At 42.4% G+C, this 6348-nt stretch overlaps 1 long non-coding RNA gene across 1 annotated transcript; it reads right to left on the reverse strand.

Moving 5' to 3' along the window:
* Nucleotides 1–2354: 2354 nt before the first annotated feature.
* Nucleotides 2355–3773, reverse strand: LOC310702390. The gene is made up of 2 exons (XR_014523488.1): nt 3677–3773; nt 2355–2420 (listed from the first exon to the last, which is right to left on the reverse strand). It is a non-coding gene; the product is annotated as an uncharacterized lncRNA (long non-coding RNA).
* Between the last annotated feature and the right edge of the window lie 2575 nt (nt 3774–6348).

Here is a 6348-nt window from a genome sequence, read left to right on the forward strand (position 1 = left end):
AAATTCCTTCCAGTAGCACCTTAAAGACCAACTAAGTTAGTTCTTGGTATGAGCTTTCGTGTGCATGCACACTTCTTCAGATACACTGAAACAGAAGTTGTATATAGTGAGAAGGTGGGGAGGGGTATTACTCAGAAGGGTGGTGGGAATGGGTGATTGGAATTTCAGAAATAGACTGGAAAGAGAAGCTGCTGAATTGCAACTCATTACCAAACTTAAAACCATGGAGAGACCTGGTCTGAACAGAGACATTGGATTCTTATCTCATTATACATGACTAAGCCATTTCTCACCTTCTCACCCCTTGCCTTTTCCTGTAAGACCTATTGCAGTCGTTAAGAGTCATCAACAGGCTCATCTCAGCTATCTGCCAATCACCCATTCCCACCACCCTTCTGAGTAATACCCCTCCCCACCTTCTCACTATATAGAAGGATCTGGCAACTTCTGTTTCAGTGTATCTGAAGAAGTGTGCATGCACACGAAAGCTCATACCAAGAACTAACTTAGTTGGTCTTTAAGGTGCTACTGGAAGGAAATTTTTTATTTTAATTCTTTCAACGTGATTTTCTTTTCTGCCTGACACAGAGAATTTCTGTAGCAGCACCAGCCACAAATGGAACAGACCACACTGCTGCCTTGGGAATACTCCACTCTTTGCAATAGAACTGAGTTATAGAGAATCGGGGGTTAAAGCATCACATAGAGGCTGTTTTGAGTAACCTCTGCATGATAAATGACAATGACTGCTTGAGCTGATCTCTTCATTCAGTTATTGTTCTTCGACTAGCATTGGGCAGGGGGGACGGGACTCTAGTTCTTCAGAGCTGATGCAAGCCAGCATTGTTCTCTGCTGCTGCTGAGAATTCCTTGTTCAGGAAAATGGTGTTGCCGAAGTTCTCCCTTACCCATAATGCAGTTTTATTCAAAGCCATCTTTTGTATTTATCACACCCTGCAGCCACTTGTTATTGAAGTCCTGGCAGTCCTAATTTTATGTGAGAGATAGAATAGCAACTTCTTTTAGCCCCAAAGAACAAATATATGAGTATCCTGCTGCAGCAAAAGATTATTTTGTTCTGTAGAATTTTCCCCCCAAGAAACAATTCAGTAAATCATCATATATCTTGGACACCTGGAGGAGTCTGACATTTCCCCCCCACAATGAAGAGGTTCCTGAAAGAGGGAGAGAGAAATGTAGAAGTGCTCTGCTTTCCTTCCCCTTTTCACTTCCAGTGTCATTCTTAAAGCACTTGTCCAAGTCAAGTTCAATTAAAATGAGTGACGCTTGTCCTGGAAGAGTACTTGGGAGATTAGACCTCCATCCGCCCAGATAGTTTAGTGGATGCTATGTCTTCCAGGCCAACTGTTTGGCATAGGGCACATCCACCCATTTCATTATTTATGTCTACATCTCAGATACCTTCAGTGTACAGTCATACCTTGGGTTACAGACACTTTGGGTTACACGTTTTCAGGTTACGGACGCGCCAAAACCTGGAAGTACCAGAATGGGTTACTTCTGGGTTTCAGCACTCGTGCATGTGCAGAAACACTAAATTGTGCTTTGCGCATGTGCAGAAGCACCAAATTGTGACCCGCACATGCACAGACACAGCGCTGCGGGTTGTGAACGCTGTGGGTTGCGAATGTGCCTCCTGCATGGATCACGTTCACAACCCGAGCGTCCACTGTATCTCTAAAAATATGAAGTACTGTGTACATAAATATAATGTGAGAAAGATACGCTTGAAAAAATATGCAAATGTACTTGTCATGAAGCAGTGACTTTTGATGCCTATCTTGAACACATGGCTTGATGTTCTGCGCCACTAGTCTGTTACGTTGTATATATGAACTCTAATAGATTTATTTCTACTTTTTGAATGATATCATTATTCTATTATATATGCTCTAACAGTTATTAGCCTACGTGTTGTGTCTATATTTCTGAGAATGAAGCAGTGATTGACTACAGCTTCCTGCCACTCAGCGGCAGACTCCATTTGCATTTGTGTAATATGTGAAATGGATGTAAGCAAGCTAACTGGATCACAACTAAATGCAGACTTTCACGGGGCCCTGGGCAAGAAGCCACCAGTGATCCTGCTGTTTTCCTTTCCAGTTTGCTTCCTTGTAACTTCCTACAGATATATTCAGAGAGAGATATGCATGTTTGTGCAGTTAAAACTGCATTTGTCCCGCACTTGCTCAAAACAACCCCAAATGCGGCCGGTCTCCAAACTTCTCTTCATGTGTTAGGTTGCAGAACAGGTAGTCATCTTGAAACATCAGAATCATATGGACAGTACTGGATTAAGTACGATACTAGGGTTAGAAACAAATCCAACAATATCTCTGCCACTGGAAACCGTAATAAATTTGCCATCTTCTTCTTGTAATGTTGGCTTGCACCTCTATCTAGGAATGAAGGAATGAGAGCTGGTTATATTAAGGCTGATGAAGGGCCACAACTCCACCAAGCATTAAAGCAAGGGTGGGAAACCTTTGATCTATGGGCCAGACGTGGTCCACCAATAATTCAAATTTCCCCAAACTATGCCCATATGACATCAGGTGTGTCACAGATGGACACACAGCTGCCAATGCGGAATCAGAAACCTTCAAGTGTGCTCTCAATTGCATACTGGTTTCAACTCCACTGCCCATCAGCTGAGCCAAAATGGTTCCATACCCTTGCATTAAAGGTATTTGCACCTAGATGGGCTGTTATCCGATTTATCTCCTACCTTTTCTTCTGTTTAATGCTCCCAGTCTGCACATAACCTTTGCTGTGAGGGAATGGAGCCCTCTGAACAGGTGAATCTCCTCCCTCCACTAGGAATCCCGGAGGAGTCAAAGACACCTTCTTGTGGCTCTTCAATTGTTGGACATTGTTGCATATCCAACAATGTGTCAGGGGAGACCTGGCCTTGTCCTTGCCCCCTGGGATGATATGATTTAGATGGGTGAGTTAGCAGGCCCTCAAGGGATTCTATTCAGCGATCTGTGACATTTCTGAGTATATCATGCTGAGCTTGGGAGGCAAATGCCATCCAATTTATTGAAGACAAAAGCTTTATTCAGGTGTTTGCCTGAAAATGCGTTGTAGAGCTGCAGATGCTAGCCCTGTTGAACGCAGCCTTAGACTGTTATACCTTTGAGGGCAGGTTGAAGGGGGAATGCATTTTGCATCCAGCTGACTGCACCCAGTATCCACCCTGCAATTAGGAACCACAGCTGCACAGCTCAGGCTTCTATGTGCATTCAACTTCAGACCTTCCAAGTCAATGCACAAAGGTTAAGGGTGGCTCCAGCATGGACAGGGCATTGGGGCATGTCTAACATGCACGGCCCTGCTCTTCGCTTCATACATTTTCAGACCAATGCCCGGACGCAGGTGAGCTGAATGCGTCAAAGTTAGAAGCACTGAAAACTGACAGCATTTCTGTCTGGAGCTATGATTTGTCCTCCCCTAGTCAGTGGATGCTCACAGGGGACCATTTCCAAAGTGAAATTGATCAGATTATGTCTGACTGATGTGAGACAGCTGATGATTGTTTCTAACGACTTGGGGGGAAGTGGGGCAAAGGGACAAGCAACATATAATGTGCGTCTGTGTTATAATATTACCACAATCACATAGTGAGCCAGTATATTGTATGTGGTTAATTTACCCGCTTTAATTATGTTACGATGCTAGGTCATTTTCAAAGCTGAAACAAACACTTTTATTTCTTCAGAATGCTTTTCAGTTCCTAAGTAGCATTTCTGAAGGAAAGGATAGATCAGCAGGGTTCCAATTTGACATCCTGGAAAATGTTCTTTGATTTCTTGTTTCTCTCCTCCTAATTGAATTTCTGTACAGAGCAGGCGTGATATCATCCCAGCTGTTCAGATTATTACACTGACTGACCAAACAGAATTTAGACTGCAGTATGTGTCTTCCTTCGGTACTATGAGTACAATGAACTCATGGTACTTTGCCACAAATCATTAAAACAATAAACATCAGGCTGCAAACTAATAAACCAAAAAGACCAATGGCAGCAATGCCAGAATAGTCACTTACCTAGGAGCAAGCCTGACTGAATTCAATAGTATTTACTCGTGTGTAAACATGATGAGGATTGTAACCTTAAAATGGTAATATTGATGCTGTCAGCATTGGTGATTTGCAAAATATTATTTGGAAATCAGTTAAAGACAGGTATGAGATGGTGATAGATGCACTGTCTCATAACTTTAAGCACTTTTTGGAGTGCAGAATCTATTGGTAGTATATCTCTAATGCATTACAGTTTTCAACCTTAGAATATTTTATAAACATTAATCTTTTTCTTTTAGACACGGGGGAATTAAGGCAGAGGAGAAAGTGACTTGAAATGCAAAAATATCAAAATGAAAGATTCATGGAAGCGAGTTCATTGGAGACATTTGAGATTCATTTAGTAAATCATCCATCAGCGCAGACTGTTTAAAGCATTGTCTAGGAATGCCTTTCTAAAACGAGCTTTCAGCTTTAATCTTTAAACACCTGAAGCATTTGGGGAATTAACATTATCTTTGCACGTGCCACTGAGACATTGCAAAACAGTTAAAAATGGAATTCTGGAGCTGTATCTACTATGTTTGCTGAAAACAAGGCAAATCATTGTGCAAGCTCAGGCTTCATAAACAAGGTTCAGCCGTGAAAGCGATGCCTACCCTTCTTCCATATTGATGCCAGCCAGGGACAGTGACTGTTTATGAGTTCAGGGTTTGCTTGTATTAAGAACTGCAATGGACTGAGGTATTGCTATGTGTTATCTAACCCCCCAATTCTATCAAGTTCTAAAATGACCAGCTCATAATTTTGTTATGGAACCAAGTATTGTGGTTTTCTTTAGAGATGACTGGATGAAGTTCAATAGCCTTAGCAATTCAAAAGGTTACAAGAGCTTATTATTGGAATCATATATGTATAAATGTGGTGAGCTTTTAACTCTGTTGGGAAGCACAGGATTCTTCCATGGCTCTTCTTGAAAGGGCCTTATCACCACTGGCCCCTTGGTTAAGGAATGTTCTCTTCATAGAAGCCTGGCATCAAGTTTCATGTCTCTTCAGTGTTAGGGAGTTCCTCTCCCACTTTCTTCCCAAAGGCTTTTAAACTTTAAACCATGCTGTGGTATTTAGCTTTGCAGCAGAGGATATTATTGATTCTAATTGATCATTTCTGCAAAGTTTTAATCTTTTGATCTCTGTTCTAAAGTGTTTCAGTCTTATTTGCCGCTTCTTAAGTTGTCCTATCAGAACTGTGTTTTTTAAACAAATTGCTTCTGCCTTGCATGTCACACAGAGATCTCTCGTTTTATGGGGTGGAGTTGATAAAATTGAACAAATAAATATATATGAAGAAGGAAATGCTCAAACTTCAGATAGCACAGTATTTTTTCTTGCATCTCAAATGTTGCTTTAATTTTCAAGAGTTTGGTCAAAGTGATTGGGCATGGTATGGATGAGGTAATATGAAAAACATTTTCTAGATTATAAAGCTTAAAAACTATCACTATCCATTACTAAGACTGTAAGAATAACCCCATTTTTCTTGAATTCTATATGGCACAATAGTCTATTTAATTTTCAAAATTCAGCCCATCTTCAGGAAACATATTATTATAATTTAACATATCTGTGCTAATACTGAATAGCACAAAACACCCATAAACTAATCCAACTACTGTATATACTCGAGTATAAGCCGACTTTTTCAGCACATTTTTTATGCTGAAAAAGCCCCCCTTGGCTTATACTCGAGTGAAGGTCCCACTTACCTGTTCTCCGGTGCAGTACAAATGACTTGCAAGCGGCAGAGGCTGTTGTTGGCGGAGGAGGAATGAGCAGCCTGAAAGCAGCCCTTTTGGGCTGCTCCTTCCTCCTCCTCCTCCTTTGCCGACAGCGGCAAAGTTGTGTGTGTGCAAACAGCCCCGCAGTTGCTCGTGTGTGAACGCTTAAAGAAGCCCAGGCATTCCGATGCATGCGTGGCCGTGCTTCTTTTAAAAAAAAAATGGACAGAGCGGCCGTTATGGTTCTAGAAGGCACTCGCGAAGGGAAACTGCCTCTAGTCAGGTCCTACTCCACCAGCTCGGGGCGCGCAGGGCTGCCCCGGACGGTACTGTGCTGGCTGCAGAGCCTTGACCGTAGCTTCACACCTACACATTTCCATAGGTGAAGCTGCCCCCCACCGCACTTCCACACCTTGGCCTCCCTGACACTTCCCGCCATACCTGGGGGCCTTGGAGGCTGAAGACGCGCCTCAGGGTCAACGGGAAGAAGGGGCCTGGTTTGCTTTTGGATCCCTGGGTTGCGT

This window comes from Podarcis liolepis (genome assembly GCF_965112155.1).
Source record: "Podarcis liolepis genome assembly, chromosome: 3".
In the NCBI taxonomy this organism is placed as follows: Eukaryota; Metazoa; Chordata; class Lepidosauria; order Squamata; family Lacertidae; genus Podarcis; species Podarcis liolepis.